Raw genomic sequence first — 20230 nt, 5'->3', positions numbered from 1 at the left:
TTGTCTTGTTCCAGATCTTAGAGGGAAAAATTTGAGCACTTCACCATTGAATATGATGTTAGCAGTGGGTTTTTTCATTTATGTACTTTATCATCTTGAGGAAGTTTCCTTCTATTTCTATCTTTTGCAGTGTTTTTATTAAGAAAGGATGCTGTATTTTGTCACATGCTTTACTGCATTATTAGAGATGATCATGTGATTTTTTCCTTTTGATCTGTTAATGTGGCGTGTAATATAGATTTTCTTATTTTGAATTATCCTGGCATACCAGGGATGATACCCACTTGATCATGGTGTGTGCTTCATTTGATGTGTTGCTAAATACCATCAGCAAGTATTTTGTTAAGGATTTTAACTCCCAGATTCATTAGAGTGATTAGTCTGTAGTTTTCTTTTTTTGTGGTATCTTTATGTGGCCTTGATAGTAAGGTGATGTTGGCATCATAGAATCAGTTAGGCAATGTTCCCTCCACTTCTATTTTTTGGAAAAGGTTAAGCAGGCTTGGTGTTAGTTCTTTCTGTAATGATTGGCAGAATTCACCTGTGAAGCCATCTGGTCATGAACTTTTCTTAGTTGGAAGGTTTTTGATGACTGATTCAATCTCATTTCTTGTGATTTGTCTGCTGCATTAATCAATTTCTTCTTTTGTTAATGTAGGCTGCTTGTGTGTTTCTAGAAACTTGTCCCTTTCATCTAATTTATCCATCTTGTTGGCACATAATTTTTCAAAGTATCCTCATGATATTCTTTTTTTTCCCAAAGATTTATTTATTTATTTATTTATTTCTCTCACCCCCCCCCCACTCCAGTTGTCTGTTCTCTGTGTCCATTTGCTGTGTCTTCTTTGTCCGCTTCTGTTGTCAGCGGCACGGGAATCTATGTTTGTTTTTGTTGCATCATCTTCTTGTGTCAGCTCTCGTGTGTGCGGCACCATTCCGGGCAGGCTGCACTTTTTTTGCACTGGGCGGCTCTCCTTATGGCGTGCATTCCTTGCACGTGGGGCTTCCCTACGCGGAGGACACCCCTGCATGGCATGGCACTCCTTGCGCACATCAGCACTGTGCATGGGCCAGCTCCACACGGGTCAAGAGGCCCGGGGTTCGGGTCAAGAGGCCCGGGGTTTGAACCGCGGACCTCCTATGTGGTAGATGGATGCCCTAACCACTGGGCCAAGTCCACCGCCATCCTCATGATGTTCTTTATTTCTGTGGGATCCCCGCTCTCATTTTTTATTTTATGTATTTGCATCTTCTCTCTTTTTTCTTTGTTATTCTAGTTAATGGCTTGTCAATTTTATTAATCTTCTCAAGCAACCAGATTTTGGTTTTGTTAATTTTTTCTGGGTTTTTAAAATTATCAATTTCATTTACTTCTTTCTGCCTTAATATTTGCTATTTCCTTCCTTCTACTTGCTTTGGGTTAGTTTGTTGTTCTTTTTTCTAGTTCCTCCAGGTGTGTGCTTAGGTTTTCAATTTCAGCTCTTCGTTCTTTTTAAACATAAATATTATGGCTATTAATTCTCCACTCAGCCCTGCTTTTGCTGCATCCCATAGATTTTATCTATTCTGTTCTCATTTTCATTTGTTTCAATGGAGTTACTGATTTCTTTTGTAATTTCCTCTTTGACTCACTGATTGTCTAAGAGTGTGTGGTTTAACTTCCATATCTTTGTGTCTCTTCTGTTTCTCTGCCCTTTATTAATTTCCAGCTTCATTTGGTTGTGGTAAGAGAAATTACTTTGTGTAATTTCAGTCTTTCTGAATTTGTTGATACTTGCTCTGTGACCTAGCATGTGCTCTATCCTGGAGAATGATCCATGTGCACTCGAGAAGAATGTATATCTTGCTGTATTTGGGTGTAATGTTCTGTATATGTCTATTAGGTCTAGATTGACTAATGTATTATTTAAAGTCTCCCTTTCTTTACTGACCCTCTGTTGAGATGTTGTGTCTCATGGTGATAAAGGTATATTAAAATTTCCCACTATAATTGTAGAGGCATCTATTTCTCCACTGCGTTTTTCCATTGTTTGCCTCATCTGTTACTATTTGGGGGTACCCTAGCTACTTGCATAAATGTTTATTATTGTTCTTTCTTCTTGATAGATTATCCCCTTTATTAATATATAGTGTCATTCTTTGTCTCTTACAATAGTTTTGTACTTAAAGCCTATTTTGTACAATATTAATATAGGTATTACAGTTTGCATGTAAAATTGTTTTCCAATCATTCATGTGCAACCTCCTCGTGTCCTTGGGTTTAAGGTGAATTTCTTGTAGAAAGCATACAGATGAGTCATATTTTTTTTATCCATTTTCCAGTCTATGTCTTTTGATTGGAGAATTCAGTCCATTAACATTCAATGTTATTACTGTGAAGGCAGTACTTACATTAGTCATTTTTTTCTTTAGATTTATATATGTAATATTTGTTTTTTATTTCTCTTCTAACTATTTATTTTTACTAACAATCTTCCTTTCTACACTCTCCTCCAACCCTCTTTCTCTCCTCTTTATTTCTTTCAGCATGCAGAACCCTTTAGTATTTCTTGTAAGGCAGGCTTTCTTATTAACAAACCCTCTCAATTTCTGTTTATCTGTGAATATTTTTAATTTTTGAATTCCAGCTTTGCTGGATACAGAATTCTTGGTTGGTGGTTTTTTTCTTTTATCACCTTAACTATGTCATACCACTCCCTTCTCACCTCCTTGGTTTCAGCTGAGAAATCAGTGCTTAATCTTATCAAGCTTCCCCTGTATGTAATGGATTTCTGTTTTCTTGCTGATTTTAGTATTTTCTCTTTGTCTTGAGTGTTTGACAATTTCATAAGTATACATCTTGGGGTAGGCCTGTTAGGATTTATACTGTTTGGAGTATGCTGCATTTCCTTGGATATGTACATTCATGTCTTTCAAAAGAGTTGGGAAATTTTCAACCATTATTTCCTCCAACACTCCTTCTGCCCCCTTTTTTTCTTGTCTCCCTCTGAGATGTCTATAATATGTATATTTGTGTGTTCTGTGTTATCGTTCAATTCCCTAAGTCCCTGCTGAATTTCTTCTATCTTTTTATATATCTGTTCTACTTTCTGTGTGATTTCAGATGTACTATCTTTGATGTCACTAATTCTTTCCTCTGACTATTCAAATCTGTTATGTCTTTCCAGCATATTATTGATTTCTTGCTTTGTGCTCATTCATCACCATCAGGTTTGTTATCTTTTTATATATGTTTAGAATTTCTTCTGTAGCCCCCCACCAGTGTCTTCTTAATATCTTTCATCTCTTCCTTCATTTCATTAAGTTGGACATCTTTTATTGGTTGTTCCACTTTCTGCATCTCCTTTTTTTTTTTCAGTTTGTTATTTAGATGAGACCATGTGTTCCTGTCTCTTCGTTTGGCTTTTAAATTTGTGCTAGTGTCTAGACATCAGTTTCTCTTTAGGGGCTTATTCAGATGGTTAGCTTCTCTTTCTACTCCAAGGTTTTATTTTGTTTTGTGGTGTGTGTGCATGTGTTTAATTTTCTCCTTGACATTTTGTTCCACTTTTTCTATATCCTTATAATTGTCTGTGTTTCCCTGAAAAACTTTTAGGACCATAGAAAAGGAAAGATAGAAGAAAATAATAATAATAATAATAATAACAGTAATAATAATAATAAAGATAGAAAAGGAACCATAAAAGAACCAGGAAAAAGTAAGTAATAAGAGTGAAAAATCATAAGAAGTACAAAGATGGAACAAAAAATGAAACAAGAAACAATCATAAGAAATAAAAAAGATGGGACAAAAAATAAAATAAGAAAAAAAGAAGCAACAAAACAGAATAAAATAAAACACTGGAAAGATGAGAAGAGGAAAAAAATGAAGACTAAACAAAAGGATGTGGAATGAAAGAAAAAAATGAAAGAGGGAAAAAGGAAAGAAAGAAAAGAAATAAAGAAACTAAGGAGGAAAAAAGATAAAAGAAAAAAAAGGAAACAAAACAGAGAAAATACAAAAAACAAAAAATACAACCGAGGATAACACAGGCTTCCCACTTAGGCAACTAGGATGCATCTTAGGCTGCCAGTGCTCATCAGTCAATCACTTTGCAGCCTGCCCTTCACAGGTGAGGTACCTGGTTTTAGAGAATAAATGTAAATAAATAATAATAATAAAAATATAAAATAGCAGAACTAAAAACCTAAAAAAAAATCTCAGTCTATAAGTTACCTGTCACAAGATGCCAGCTGGATGCCTGACAACCCACTGGATCACTATCTGGATCCCTTCTCTTGGACAGTACCAGGGCTTGAACCAGGGACCTAGTATATGTGATGTAGGCATTTACCCACTGAGCCATACCCACTCCCCAGGCTAGAGAGACTCCTGATCTCCTTCCCTTATGTGAGTTGGTTTCTATCTTTCCTGGCTTCTTTCTCTACAGCTGTTAGAAGCCTGTCAGCCCACCCCCTCACTGACCTAGTTCTTCACTCTCCCAGGCTGGGTGGCTGTGACAGCCTTCCTGATCAGATCCCCCTTCCCCTCTCCCTGGGGCCATTTCAGCACTGGCTGGTATCTATTTGTTTTCCTCTCTGTTCCACCTGCCCCCTCTTTCCTCTGCCTTACACCTCTCTCTCACTGAGTTCACTGGGTACCTGTCCCACACCTATTGCCCCTCAGCTCCCCCATGGATGGGTCACTTACAACCTCTACTTGCTGGTCTAGCTACAGCTGAGATTCAAAGCAGGCTCAGCTGGCCAACCTCACTGAAGAGAAACCACTCTCTGCCCTCCTCAAGATTCCTCTTCCTCCCACTCAGTTGGGTGCAGTGAGCCAGGGGTTTTAATGAGGCTATTCTCCTTGAGGGAGGGGGTATATATGCTGTTCCCAGCTGTAGGGGCAAGTAACTCACAGTTTTTGTTTGGCCTCTTTATTGCTCTGTCCCTGTCCTTCCTGGATGATGTGCAGCACTCTCCTGGTCTGCAGATCCCCAAAGCAGCAAACTTGGACCCTTTTTGCCCTTCCTCCATAGTTTTGATGAGAGAATTGAACCCTGCCTACTTACTTCAATGTCATCTTCCCAGAAGCTTAAGACTTAGCAATTTTATCAGTGTGGTGTTAATGCATAAATATTTATACCCACCCATGAAGTAGAATAGAAAGTTCATAAGTAGGCCAAATTCATCTGGAAATTTATTATATGGGTAAGGTTGCATTTTAAGTCAGTGGGGAAAAGGATGGGCTAATCAATAAACAGGGTTGGGGGAAGCGGACTTGGCCCAGTGGTTAGGGCGTCCGTCTACCACATGGGAGGTCTGCGGTTCAAACCCTGGGCCTCCTTGACCCGTGCGGAGCTGGCCCATGCACAGTGCTGATGCGTGCAAGGAGTGCCCTGCCATGCAGGGGTGTCCCCGCATAGGGAAGCCCCCCACACAAGGAGAGCGCCCCATAAGGAGAGCCGCCCAGGGCAAATGAAAGTGCAGCCTGCCCAGAAATGGCGCCGCACACATGGAGAGCTGACACAACAAGATGACACAACAAAAAGAGACAGATTCCCATGCCAATGACAACAACAGAAGCAGACAAAGAAGAACACGCAGCAAATAGACACAGAGAAGAGACAACTGGGGGGTGGGGAGGGAAATTCATAAAATAAATCTTAAAAAAAAAATAAACAGGGTTGAACAAATAAGTAGTGATCTGGAAAAAATAATAATTGATTTATTCTTCACAAAGCATACTGTGTTAAATTGAATGTTTCAAAGTTTTAAAAATGAAATCACAAATATCATCAAAAAAATGAAAGAATTTTCACAAATTGTTGGACTGGAGACCACCTTTCTAATTGAAAATGCAGACAGCATTAGATCGTTAAATCTAAGTTTAAGATCTAAGTTTAAAAACTTTTGAATGACAAAAATAAATAAATAAATAAACAAAGTTGAAGATCAAGTGATGGAGGAGGCAGACACTGGAATGAGCCTTCTACAAACCCAAGATGGCCAAGGACAGCTGACAGACACCAGGAACAGGCAGGGGCAAGGAAGCCATCTCCCCTACAGGTTTCAGAGGGAGGCTAGCCCTGCCAACACCTTGATTTCAGGACAGTCTTTATATTATACTGTGCTTTTCCCTTTCTTGGGGGAAGTTTGTCTGACTTTAGTCAGTACATCCCCTTTCTTGCATAGTTTCCTTTGCCTCTCCCTCAATGTGTAAAATATGTTGCTAGTCCTCACTAGGCACTAATGTCTGCTAGGGCAAGGACCATGTCTGTTGGCTAACCTTTAATTTCCACTGGCAGGCACTGGCTTGACACATGGTGGGAGCACTATAATTACTGAATGAATGAATAGTCTCTTAGACTCTTTCCAGGGGGGATCCCTGATAGTTATCTGGGGGTAAAAAGTCTCCCTTTCTTTTAAAGTCCCAGTGTCAGGGCAGCCTCAGAAGCCCAATGTGAGTCTTAACAATTATTCAAGCTTTCAAACAGGAATGGAAGTATTTCCATTTTAAAAGTCCAAGTTTAGATTACCGTCCCTCTGGGCAGCTTTACATTAACTTTCATAATAAAACTGCATACTGGTTATGAAAGAACTGCATGCCAAGGGAGACAACACAGAGATGGAGCAACTGGAAAGCATATGGGGATGGCGGGCAGCTGGGCGTGGTCCTCAAGTTTTCAACTTGAATTTCAGAATCACCTGGACGGCTTGTGGAGTATGGATATGGCCCTACCCACAGCTTTTGGTTCAGTAGCTCTGAGGTCAGCCTCAGGATTTGTGTCTCTAAGGAGTGAGACCCAGGGGTTCTCCTGCTGCTGGTCCAGGTGCTGCAATTGAGGCTTCAGGGACTGCCATGCTTGGGGCGAGTGATCCGTTACTGGGGCTTGGCAAAATTATGTGTCTTCTGAAGGGACAGCTTATGGGAAGAAAATGTCCAGATTTCCCGTTTGTGTAGGTTTTTTCCCCACTACCACTTATGCTCTTTGCTTATTAATATAAAACCTGTGTTAAAAGGAAAATATAAGTGGAGAATAAAAAGAGAATGAAAAGAGAAAGAGGTAGGAGGACTGGAGACAAAATAATATCCAATTCTTTGAGGCAGTATCACAGAATGTGAATAGGAAATTCAAGAAAGAGAACATTAAAATGAGTAATAAACTAATGAAAATACATTCAACCTTGCTAATATTAAAATAAAAGCAAGTAAAACAAAGTACCAATGTTTACTTAAGAAATTAGTGACCATTTTAATGATGATAATTCCTGGTATAGTAGAAGGCTGAGGGGTCCTCAGACACTGCTAATGGAGAGCATGCTATAAGAAGGTGTTCATGATTTTAAAGAAATTAAATTTCACTCTATACAGTATAAAGCATCATATCAGAAGATCACATATTCAATAGTCTTCCTCCCATAGTCATTCTCCTCTTTGTCTAGATTTCAGAGTCCATAAATACAGTAACAATATTAGACTTTCAAATAAATTTGTTGAAAGAATATTGGCCACAGAATGGTCAACTCAGATCAAAGTCTTTTTGTTGGGAGAAAATATCTAGAGAATTTAGTTAAAAAACAAACAAATGAACAACAACAACAAAAAACCAGAGCATAAAACAGAAGGATAATCAGAACCAGATTTTTGGATAACTGGAAAAGTTGACAATAAAGTATTAGAAATGTATGTGGCTGCCTGATAGTAGGAAGATTATTGATTGGCAAATATTGGAAACATTTCATTAATGTGGTACCAAATCAACAAAGGAAGAAAGAAAATATTCTTTTCAGCTGCAATTCTATTGCTTTATTGTACAAATCGTAACATTTTAAACTAATGAATTGGTGTGGAGATAAGAATGGTTTGACTTAGTCCATTAGTTTTCCAGTTATTTATATGTTAATGAAAGTTCTAAGTACTTGAAAACAATTTATTGTATTAAGTAAGATAAATCCCCCCTCATGAATTCTATTTATATTAGTCATTTGCTCTTGAAAAACCTTTTTCTTACACTAAGGTCAAAATGGACCCAGTTTATATTTGAGTGCTACTATCTCAAATGACTGAAATCTGATGCATCAATTTTGCTACAATGTATATATGAATTAACTTGGACATGAATGATTGATTACCTAATGGTGTGGTTCAATTTTGTTATAGAAAGACCAATTAACGGGAAATTTTACTTATGCAAACCTTGCCTTGACTGCCAACAGGCAGATTCTGCCTCAGTTATCCTTTGCTGTGTAACAACCACTATGAAACTTAGTGGCTTTAAACAACAACCACTGATTTTGCCTGCAATTCTATGGATGGGGAATTTGGGTGGGCACAGCTTGGCAATTCTGCTCTTTAGCTAGTCTAGGGGCTTAGACGTCAATGGCTTCAGCTCCTGTCTGCCTCACGTGCTCCTTGTCTTCCATCAGTCCAGCCTGAACTTGCTCACAGAGAGGCAGCAGAATTCCAAGAGAGACAATGGAATTGTGGGAAGATCCTTGAGGTCCAGATGTGGCATTCCCATGAAATCACTTCTTCTGCATCCTATTGGTTGGTGCATGTCACCAGGCTAACCCTGATTTGAGGAGTGGAGAAGCAGACCTCACTGTTGATGAGAGTAGCTAAAATAGTTGTGGCCATTTTTGCAATCTACCACAGACTTAAAGATTTTTCTTTTTTACGCAAAATTATTATATTATTAGTCAAAATCATTTCAACTCTTCTTTTTCTCTCTCTCATGACGTAGAATATTATCATTGTGTTGAACGCTGATGGAGTTAATTGGTTGCTCTACCATACAGAATTTAATTTAAGGGCATCTACTTTTCTCTAGATTCTATATCCTTCAAAGGCCACTCGTCACCTACAAGAAAAAGAAAGTTGAGTTCCCTAAGGACCTGTCCTTCATGAGCTGTCCCAACCCTCACTCTCTAGTTTCCTCCCTTACCACCTCACAATCCCTGGACTTGAGCCATGAGGTTCAATTTGCTGTTGCATGGACACCTCCAGGCATTTTATGTCTCTTTGTGGGTGATGAGTGCAGGAACCAATCCACCTCTTCCACTGCTTCACTCCTTTATCTGCTGAGTGCTTTATAGCTCATTCCTCAGGCATCCCCTTAGCTCTATGAACCTTGGCCGTGTCCTCCCTTGAAGTTTCAGAGACAGAGCCTCTATGCCCTCTTGGTGCCTATTATTGAATTAAAATACTTTGTGCTCAACTGCGATTCTGCCTTGAAAATGTGAGCTATAGCTGAGAAATCTGAGCTGAAATGTGTCCTTGTCTAGTCATCTGTGTCTAGGTAGGTCTTAGCTCCATATTTGGCATACAATAAGAGCTTATAATTTAGAAAAAATCAACAAGAGTGAATGAGTGAAGAAGTAAAGTCATATCATCATTCTCTTTTTTCAGTCTATGGCAAAATATTTCAACTTCTTTGGTCACTCACATGCTCTCACGGTTTTAACCATCAGTGCTACATAGGTGATTTTTAAATCATTTATGTTTTTGCTTGTTTTTTTGTTTGTTCAACCTTGATCTCTTCCTGAGTCTCAGGAGTATCCCCTGCCTTTCCAAAGTTCACATCTGCATATTTTGCTGCTTTCTTAAACAGAACACGGCATGATCTAAACTCCTTACCTTCCTCAAAACCTGCAGGAGTCTACTGCTCTACTTTGGACACCTGCTATAGCCAATTATATCACCATCTTCCTAGAAAACTTAAGAGATTATGGTTTTTTCACATATTTTCCATTGAGCCTCAAAATATTAAAGTGAAAGAGTTAAAACAAATACCATTACCATCACCATTTACCAACCCCAAAATCAAATCTCAAAGTAATGCAGAGCTTTCTATAGTTACATGGATCACAAACAGGAGAACTGAGACACAGCTCAGGCTTGTCTGGCTGAAAAGGACAGTGTGCTTTTTATTATACCTCTGCTTTCGGAGTTGCGGAATTGGACTTGACAGAATTTGATAATTCATTGTTCAAGGACTAAGAAGGGCAAGTGAGGCATTTTTACTCCTCATTCTTCCTTACCCTCCAAATCCAGTCAGTATCCAAATGCTCATGATTTATCTCTGCAATATTTTCTCATCAATTGACCCTTGTTGCTTATTTAAGTAATTATTGCAACAGCTTTATAATTATCCTTCCTTATTCCAGTAGCTCCTGGGTATTAGGGTTAGGTTGTGGCTTTCATCTTAATAACTCCACACAGTATATCAGAGCACCAAGCATCCACTGGGATGCTTGATAGAATGTTCAAGCGAAGAGTTACTATTGGACTTATTCAAGATGAAAACATTTTGCTTGAAAAACTAGATAATTATAGAATATCTAATGGGCAACAGCATGACAGTGTTTTCCCATCTAACCCAATTAAAGCATAAACAAACAAAAATTTCTTTTCAGAAATGAGGAGCAGGTGTTGCAATTAAAATGTAGGCAGCATATTACAAAGTATATTGGTAAAATGGACACAGTCCCAGTTATTTGCCTGTGTTCCACTTACCTAAACCCACCTGCTGCTGAAGTTAGATAAGAGTTCATTTACATTTATATTCTCACATTTATAACTGGGCATTATTTACAAAATTTTGGCTATTATATCCTGAACACATGGGTGTTTAGTCTTGGCTGTTATACATGTTTGTGTTATTTAAGCCAGGAAAGACTGTGGAGAAGGAAAGACATTTTTTCTGGGATAGTGAATTAATTCTAGCTAGTGCTTACTGAGAGTTTGCTGTATTCTAGGAAATGCACCAACAGCCCACTTAATTCTAATAATATTCTTTAGAAATAGATATTCCAACCCCCATTTTTACAGTTGAGGAAAGAGAGGCTTAGTTAAATATCTTGCCCCAAATTATTCAGCTCCTAAAAGGTAGAGTGGGGATTTGAAAGCAATTGGAATAACTCCACAAGTCAAAAGAAAGAGATCTGTTTGCAGGCCACAAGAGACAGTAAGTGACTCCTTCTAGAGAAGGCTGTTGGATTCTAGTAATGGCAAAGGAGGACCCAGTCTCCAGAAGGCAGTGCTGCCCTCCTAGACCTGGCCGGGTGTAGGTGGTGAAGCTCTGCAACTTAGAGACTAAGCCCCACTCATGGCTCTTGACCCAATCCTGACAAAATGCACCAGGGAGGAGGTGAGGTATAAAATTATTTGCCTGTTATATGCGTTTTCTGTAGTTGCTCAGTGTACTACTACAGATTTAGCAGCTTAAAAGAACCCACTTATTAGCTTACAGCCCCACAGGTCAGAAATATGGGCATGCATAACTGAACTCTCTGCTCGGGACCTCACAGGGTAAAACCAATGTGTCCATAGGATGTATTTTTATTTGGATCTTAGTGTCCTCTTCAAGCTCATTTAAGTATTGGAGAATTCACTCTTCGTATTTACAGGACTGAGGTTGCTCATCTCTTTCTGGCTTTCAGCTGGACCTCTCTCAGTTCATAGGAGCCATTCTCTGCCCCCTCCAGCCTCAGAACACCGATGGGGAAGCTCCCTCACCCAATTCTCTCTCATACTTTAAACCACTGTTGCCAGGAAAAGCCCAGTACCTTTTAGGGCTTGCCTGATTAGTAAAGTCTACTGAATTGAGATATTAATTACATTAAAAACACACACACACACAAAACAAACCCCTTTAAAGTAACACATACATTAGTGTTTTGTTGAATAACTTGCAGAAGGTGTGGGCACCAGAGCAGGGCTCTTGGGAGCCATCTTGGAATTCTGCACACTGTACCCACCCATACAGATCCCAGGTCTGAGATGGTCTTCTTTGCATCTATATCCACCCTCCTGGGAGCTGTTTTTCCTCTTAAAATTTATTATTTACTCAACACGATGCCAAGGAATGGGCCTAGATTTTCTGCCCTAATCCTTGCTTATTTGGTTGTTGCTATGGCTCTTTGCACAGCTCCTCTCAAGTACCTCCTTGCCCCATGTTTTCAGTTGCCCTTAACTAAACCCTCCTTCCTGTATCCTTTTCTGGTGCCTTGAAAATGTCTTTGGCACTAGGATCATGAGCCTCCATTGAGCGCTTGGTATATGCCAGGGCCTGGGAAATAATATAAAGAGCTATTATCCTTATAATGTTTAGAGTTGAAGAATGGAGATAAATGGTAAATAGTTATTGGCCCTTTATGTCTTGTACTATAACAGAGATGCTTATTTGGTATAGTGAGAGAAAAAGGAAGGGAGTAAAATACTCCCTGGTATAGATGCATTTGAGCAATGTCTTAATGGACAAGCATGAAGTGCCAGGTAAACTAATTGGAGAGGAATCTCTCAAGAGAGACACAGAGGTATATATAGCATGGTATATAAAGGAAACTGCCAGGTATTTGGTGTGGCAAATGCATAAGGTCAGAGAAGCACAAAAATAAGAAAAGATGCTGGAAAAATAAATAAGTAGGACACTCAAAGATACTAATGATTACAATTCACAATGAATATATGAAAGCTATGCATATCTATACACTGAATGGCATGGCAACAGTCTTTCCTAAAGCAGAAACTATAGGAAATACAAAATGAAATTTACAGATACTTTCTAGTTTTAGGACACTTTAATACCACATTCTCAGTCCAAGCCAAGCCAAGTGGATCTAAAAATAATAAAATGTAGAAGATAGGTATAATATGTATCTATATGTATCAACATCAATAGGATATGTCTCATAGATATATATTGAAATTTATGCCCCAATATAAATAGCATACTTACTTCTCAATATAGAATAGTACAAAAACTCATAATATATTAGGTCTTATTTCTTCATTTTTAAACCCTTCTATTGATACTTGTGCTCTTTATTTATATAGCAGATTTCCTCACTGAAGACTATTACTTAGTGACAGTATATCAATATTTTAATGTTTTATGGCTTTTTTTAAGTGATTACTTTTTTTGAACTTTTAAAAAATTTATTGAAGTATATCACTCATGCATAAACATACATAAACTAAGTGTACAGTAATAGTTGTGAACTTACAAAACAAACTTATGTAATATTATACAGTACTCTTGCACCTCACCTTTCCACTAATACCTTACATTGTTGTTAAACCTTTTAAACTAATGATTAAAGAACATTGTCAAAATATTACTACTAACCAAAGTATTTTTCCCCAACCCCCATTATTATTTTTATATCATTTATACATGAACATAAACAATAAGTGTATAGATAAAGTTGTAAAATTACAAGGCAAACATTTTTTAGCATCATACATGGGTCCCATATACATCAACCCTCCACCAACACCTTGCATTGTCGTGAGATGTTTGTTACAAATTATGAAAGAATATTGCCAAAATCTTGCTACTAATTATAATCCTTATCTTATATTTGGTGTATTTACCCCCCAACCCACCCTATTACTATTTTTAAAAATATATTTTATGACAGAAGTTGTAAACTTATAAAATAATCATGCACATGTGCAGAATTCCTGAACAGCACCCCTCTATCAACACATCATACCATGGTGGAACATTTGTTACAAAAAATATAATATCATCTGATTGTTGTGAGGTCTATAGTGTACATTTGGCACACATTTTCCATACTTTCCCATTATCAATACAGTACATCTTTGGCATAGATGCAAGAATATTATATTATTACTGCTAACCACAGTCCATAGGTGTGTGCAGTTGTATCTTTCCCATGTTTCTCTGCTATTTTTCTTTGTATGCTTTTGAAATCTTTGTGCTCATCCACACTCTTCTTAATATCCTTAATTTCTTTAGGTATCACACTGAATTTATTAAGGAGGTTTGTTTGAACATCTGTGATTAGTTGTCTCAACCTCTTTATGTCATTTGGAGGCTTATCTTGTACCTTTAACTGGGCCATATCTCCCTGTTTCTTGGTGTGGATTGTAATTTTTTTTGGTGTCTTCACACCTGGCTTACTAGAGTATTCTGGGTGCAGTTTTTCTCTTTAGTTTAGAGCTTCCTGCCATTTCTTTCTTGATGGTTGTGCAGTAGGAACCAAGGATGTAGTTGGTGCTGTAAGTTGTGGGGGCTCAAGTTGCCCTCATTACTCCAGGACCACTGAAGCTTCTCCCAACTTTCTCCTTTGTGAGGGGTAGGGACAGAGTCACAGCTGTGTGGAAAAATCCAAGTTGTGCAGGCCTAGACTCTAGTTGTCCAGAGAGACTGATGAAGTTTTACACCTCTTTCTCCCATGCCTGTGGCAGAGATGGAGATGCAGGTGTGGACAGCAATCTCTGCTGTGTGGTCCAATATGACTGCAGTTGCCCTGGTAGACTTCTGATTATTCAGTCTGTGACAGTCAGAGGTACCTGCTGTTACCTGGATAGGCTGGTGCAGGGCCTGCCAGCCTCCTCCCACTTGCCAGAGGTGGAGCTGGGGATCAGACTGGGGCTACAGGTTGATCTGGATGGAAAGAAGCCAATCCTCACCAGCACTGTGATTTTCAGTCTGCCCCAATTCCCCTCATGCCAGGCGCAGAGTTAAGATGGTAGCTCTCTGCCTCTTTCTGACTTGAACAGGCTCAAATTTTAGCCATTCTCAGGATTATACTTTAGCCCGCTGAATTTACTCATCAGCAGCTGAAGTTAGTGCCCAACCATATCTCTTCCTCCCCCATTTTTGGGAAGGGGAGCTTTCAATTTCAGCAGTGGAACAGCTCCTGAGGTGCTTGCACCTCTAGTGGAGGATGAGCCCTGGCCTCTGCAGCATGAAGAGCTCTACTTATGAGTCTTCACTGCAGATGGGCAGTCTCCTCCTTCCGTTCCTTCAAGGATGTGGCAGGATGGTCTTCTGGTCTCCTGGAGTCCCCAAACAGGTGTTTCAGCTAGCTCCGGAGAGCTCTGGGTGTTTACTAACTCCCCTGTAGTAGGAGCTGACTCTAGGAGTGCCTTATTCTGCCATCATCTTGCTGGTTTTCTCTTTAATGATTACTTTTTATCTGCTATTTGTTTTTCCTCTTCCCTTTTAAATTTTCCCTTGTAATATCCCTGGATATATCCTCTGATATTTATTTTTACATTTTTACTCATTTTGTTTTATTTTTTTATGTAGGTGGGGTTTGTTCCAGATCATGTAAGTGATCTGAGAGGGTAAGGTGTGGACAGATCCATATGTCAGGCTAATCCAAATTCTCCTTAGGACAAGGTAGTGTCATGTTTGTGCAGAGTTCTCTCAGTGCACCCTTTCCCTTTGCGCAGCCACACCAACAGATTGCTCCATGAAAATAAGAATTTTTTTCCAATTTAAGATTTTATGCAGCCCAACTTATTTCTGCTTCTCCAGACTTTACACCAAAATGGGTTCAAAGAAATTCTCTTAGCCAGGCTTTGTACTTGTTCCTCTTATGCCAAATGAGAAATCTTTGGTTTCTTCCCCAGGATGCCGCTTATTTTGGAGAAAGTTGTCATGTAAACTTTCTCTGAGATCTAAGCCCATGGAATTTGTGCTTCTGATTCTTGGTCTTTGTAATTCCATAATGACTTCCTGAGGATATGAGGAAAACTCCTTTCTTCAATCTCACCTTTTGAAAAACTATAACTTTACTTTTACTGTTTGAGTTCCTACAGCATTTCATACACAGTTGAAGACATTTATCATTATATGTATCCTTCTAGTTATTTTAAGTATATCATATTTTTAATTAGGTAATAAGCAGATTCACTCTGTTTTGTCTCTTTTGATTGATAGAGATTATTTAAAAGTAAAAACACCGGAACTTAAAATATGTAGTAATAACTTGAAATGGTATATACTCAGTAGGCTTTCAAATATTTCTAAAGTAATGAACATATTTTTGCCTATGGACTTAGCTGAAAATAAAATTAATAATACTAATTCTATAGTTTTTTGAAATTTTACTATTTAAACAAAACCATTTTGAAATTCTCAGTGATATTTATGAGTGCCAAATATTTTTCTTTGAAAGGAATTGGCATCATAATAATACATCTTTTGTTTTGTAAATGACACACAGTAAGGGCCAGTGTTAATTAGACTTTGTGAAATATTCACTGCACATAAAAGGAAAGTGACAATTGGAAAAAAGCTAGACTATAAATTTAATCATCTCTGAATCAACCTCATCACATTTATTTTGTCACAGCCAAACTAGAAGTGAGTTTACATAATTTCTTCCTATTGTGGTCATGTTATTTATTCTCTTAATTGTATAATTCTGTAAAATGAAGAATGATTTACTTATTAAAATGTATAGAGGAATAACGTCTTGGTAAATTTTAATCTCTCCATAGATTGTATGCTCTATGTGGACAAAATTCATGTTTGTATTACCTGTTTTTGTACTCAGGGTACTTGGCCTAATATCTGATTCATGTTAGGTATTCCACATATATTTATTTCATGAATTTATTCTTTTTAATGTTTGCAATTGCTTCTGATTCTTGGTCTTGTTTCTTTTTTGTTTGCTGATTTTTAAAAAACTTTTAAAAATTGAAGTTTATCATTCATACATGAACATACTTAAACAATAAACGTATAATAAAAGTTGTGAACTTACAAAACAAACAGGTGTGTCATCATACAGGGCTTCCAGGCATCACCCCACCACCAACACCTTGCATTGTTGTCAAACAATTGTTACAAATTATGAAAGAGAAGTACAAAATATTACTAATAACTACAGCCAATATCTTACATTTCATATATTTTCCCCCCATCTCACCTGGTTATTGATAGCTTGTATTGGTACTTACTATAGCTCATGAGAGAATATTGTCATATTTGATGTGTTAACCACAGTCCATCTTCCACCACAGGATTCCTTGTGTTATACAGTCCCAAGCTTCGTACAATCTGTTTAAAGTGTTTACTCAGTGGCTCTCATATTCATCACAGAGTTGTACTCTCATCACCTCAGTCAATTTTAGAATATTTTCATTACTCAAAAAGAAAAAAATCCCATACCCCTTAAACCCCCTTTTGTTGTCTCTTAGAATTGATACAGTATCTTCTTTGCCATTGCTGCAAAAATATTGTGACTATCATCCATAAATTACATGATCTGTAATTTTCTAAAGTATCACCGTATTCTTAACACTTTGTAGAAGAAGAGCGTTCTTAATTGTGCTTTCTTGAAGAGATGAGGAAAACTCCTATCTTTACTCTGACTTTTTGAAAATAGAAGTTTAATTATTTGAATTCTTAGTAACACTTTATAATTAAAAACTTTTATCATCATATACATCACTACATTTATTTTACATATTTCTTTTAGGTTCTTCATTAGTTCAGAAGCAGACTCTGTGATCCCTTTAGTTTTTTTTATCAATAGAAATTATTTGAAAGCAAACTGGATTTGAAATTCTTAGTAAGAATTCAGTTGAGGTAAGGACAGTCTGAAATTCTATTAATCATTTAATATTTCAAAACAATGATAGTAGTCTGAAAAATTTAGAGTTATAAAGCTCTTACTAAACTCACACTTTCTTTAGCAAAGATCCCTTTAATTCCAACATGTTCTTTTTTTTTTATTGCTCACTGTGCTTATCTTTAATAGTTTATTTTTTAAAGACGCTTTCAATTATGTAAATGTCACATCAAAAATACAGGGGATTCCCATATGCCACGCTCCCCACACTTCCCAAATTTTCCCACATTAACAACATCCTTGATTAGTGTGGTTCATTCATTACAATTGATGAACACATTTTGGAGCATTGTCACTAAGCATGGATTGGAGTTTACGTTGTAGTCCAGCATGTTCTAAGAAACTCTGATATGTAATAGGTTATCAGGTTTTTAATCAAAGAATTTGCTTAGATTTTCTTTTGTCTTTGATCACATAGTTCTTCCTGACAGCTTTTATTCTGGTGCCCTTTTGTCACTCTTTGTAAACCCCTCTCCACCCTGAAATGGGCGCTGTTGCCTCAGGACCTAACCCTGCCTCCAAGTCTGCTTTTCTGTGGAACAGCCTTTGGCAGGCTCTTCAATTCAGCCCGGTGCCTGGCAGCTTTGTTCACTTTTCGCCTCCTGTCGTGATTTGGTCCAAGTTCCGTAATTTGATATAAATTGTCATCATTTGTGGTACGTGGTAGTAGATCTCAGTTTTATTAAAGATGGAGTTCTCTTTTAAATTTTGTTAATTTTGTTTTTGTAATTTAAGCATTGCTTTCAGTTGTTTTCCGAAAGGTATCAGGGCATTTTTTCCGTATCTTTTTTTTTTTAAGATACTTAGATCACACAAAATGTTACATTAAAAAATATAAGAAATTCCCATATACCCCACTCTTCATACCCCCACTCCTCCCACATCAACAACTTCTTTCATTAGTGTGGTACATTCATTGCATTTGGTGAGTACATTTTGGAGCACTGCTACGCAGCATGGATTATAGTTTATGTTGTAGTTTACACTCTCCCCCAGTCCATTCAGTGGGTTATGGCAGGATATATAATGTCCTGCATCTGTCCCTGCAATATCATTGAGGACAACTCCAAGTCTTGAAAATGTCCAATTATCACATCTCTTCTTCCCTCTCCCTGCCCTCAGCAACTCCCATGGCCACTGTCTCCATATCAGTGATACAATTTAGGATAGAACAATTCTAACTCTATTAGTTTTAACTGAAAAATATTGTCAAGCAATACAACTATGAGCAGATTTTATTTTCTTTTAGGTTGGTTTTGTGTGGAACAGTGGCTAAAGCCTGTGGAGAATATGAAGAATATTGCACTGCCCCAGGAGTTTAAAGATGGACTAGTCTGTCCTGGAAGATAATGTGTGTTCCATGAATGGCCAGGTGAAGCACAGCGGAGAGAACTGCAGGGTTTCCTTGTAGAGTGGACTTAAGCATTGCATTTAAAAAAATCAGGCACCCTTTATGGTCCCATTTTAGTTCTTCAATTCTATGATTTTGTAATGTCTCTTTTTAATTATTAGGGAAGTTGTAGGTTTATGAAAAATCACCCAGAAGGTACAGAGTGCTTCCCCACACAGAAACTGCCCCCCCACACCCATACAAATTCAGTTTTCCCTATTATAAAGATTTTGCATTAATTTAGTACTTTTGCTACAGTTGACGAAACATGAAACAATATTATTATAATATATTATCAGTCATAGTCCATAATTTACTTTAGAGTTCACTGTGTGTGTTGCATAGTTCTCTTTTTTTGTTAATTTCATTTTGGCAGCATATAAAATTTCTCCTTTTAACCACTTTCAAATACACAGTTCAGTGGTATTAATTACATTTACAATGTTGTGTACCATCACCATCATCCATAACCAAAACTTTTCCATTTCCCCAGAGTTTCATTTCTTTTTTTTTGCAAAGCAATTTGTAACAAGATTTCTAGAATTCTAATTTGGTTATTCAAAGTAATCTGATTTCCTCTTTAGTAATTTTCAGTGAAAAAACACCAGAAAAAAAACATATAATGCTTTTCTGAAAACTGCTCAATAATAAAAAATAAAAAATTAATTACTGAAAAATGGCAGAAGAGGTATAATTTTTTTAATTTAGAAAACTCTTTCAAGATTAAAAATGACAGTACCATGGCAATTATGTATCTAATAGCCCAGATCATTTCATCAAACTTTATCCAGCTTTCTTTTTGAAATTTTAATTAGCAAAGCTAATTTATGGTCCAAGAGCCATTTGCTATAGACACATTCGAAAGGCATTCTAAAAGTATTTAGGACACCCAACTAAACAAAGGAAAATATTAAAATGTTCTGCATCCTGATCTCAGAACGTGGGACAAATGTGTGTTCTCAAGCTATCTAGGGGCTTCTTTAGAATATTCTGTGAGCATTATTTTGTACTTCAGAATAAGAAGTTGCTGGAGCTGTGACGTCGTCGTCGTTAATTTGCCCCTTTGGTGGGTAGCCTAAGGCTTCGTTTCCCTGCATGTTCTAACTCACATCAGCCTGCTGCACCGAGCAAGATAACATTATTTTCTTGTTCATGAAAATAAAATCCTACAGGTAATTTACTGATGTGCTAATTGCCATTTCTGATGATGAGAGCAGGAATACTGTGGTTTCTCAAATTGTTCCTACCTTGAAAAATATACTATATTTGTGAGGCCCTGAAACATAATGTGACATTAGTCCTGGGCTTGTTGCCAAACAAGGTAGGCAATGTGCTCTTCATATTTTTGTAAATAATCAGCTATGCTTGAGCAGAAAAGACCTTAACAGCACATTTATCTATGTGTGTGAAAGCATTTCGGCACCCGCAGAGGCCAGGCAGGTGGGAAGATACATG

Source organism: Dasypus novemcinctus, chromosome 11 (genome assembly GCF_030445035.2).
Source record: "Dasypus novemcinctus isolate mDasNov1 chromosome 11, mDasNov1.1.hap2, whole genome shotgun sequence".
NCBI lineage: Eukaryota > Metazoa > Chordata > Mammalia > Cingulata > Dasypodidae > Dasypus > Dasypus novemcinctus.
Note: the sequence above shows the minus strand (reverse complement) of the source record.